The sequence below is a fragment of the Oncorhynchus clarkii genome, chromosome 13 (assembly GCF_045791955.1).
Source record: "Oncorhynchus clarkii lewisi isolate Uvic-CL-2024 chromosome 13, UVic_Ocla_1.0, whole genome shotgun sequence".
NCBI lineage: Eukaryota > Metazoa > Chordata > Actinopteri > Salmoniformes > Salmonidae > Oncorhynchus > Oncorhynchus clarkii.
Window position 1 is genome coordinate 59127389 of NC_092159.1, and position 698 is coordinate 59128086.

Genomic DNA, 698 nt, shown 5'->3' on the forward strand with positions numbered 1-698 from the left:
TGGCCCCGTGGCAGAGGAGACTGGCTGAAACAGAAGTGTCAGGAAAGACCACTTGCTTCCCAGACGCAAGGCTCTTCCTGGTCAGAATGAGACCACTTGCTTCCCAGACACAAGGCTCTTCCTGGTCAGAATGAGACCATGTGCTTCCCAGACACAAGGCTCTTCTAGGTCAGAATGAGACCATGTGCTTCCCAGACACAAGGCTCTTCCAGGTCAGAATGAGACCATGTGCTTCCCAGACACAAGGCTTTTCCTGGTCAGAATGAAACCACTAGCTTCCCAGACACAAGACTCTTCCTGGTCAGAATGAGACCATGTGCTTCCCAGACACAAGACTCTTCCTGGTCAGAATGAGACCATGTGCTTCCCAGACACAAGACTCTTCCTGGTCAGAATGAGACCATGTGCTTCCCAGATACAAGACTCTTCCAGGTCAGAATGAGACCATGTGCTTCCCAGACACAAGACTCTTCCTGGTCAGAATGAGACCATGTGCTTCCCAGACACAAGACTCTTCCTGGTCAGAATGAGACCATGTGCTTCCCAGATACAAGACTCTTCCAGGTCAGAATGAGACCATGTGCTTCCCAGACACAAGACTCTTCCTGGTCAGAATGAGACCATGTGCTTCCCAGACACAAGGCTCTTCCTGGTCAGAATGGGGCGGTTGAAACAGAGGAGAGGACCAAGGACAGCAA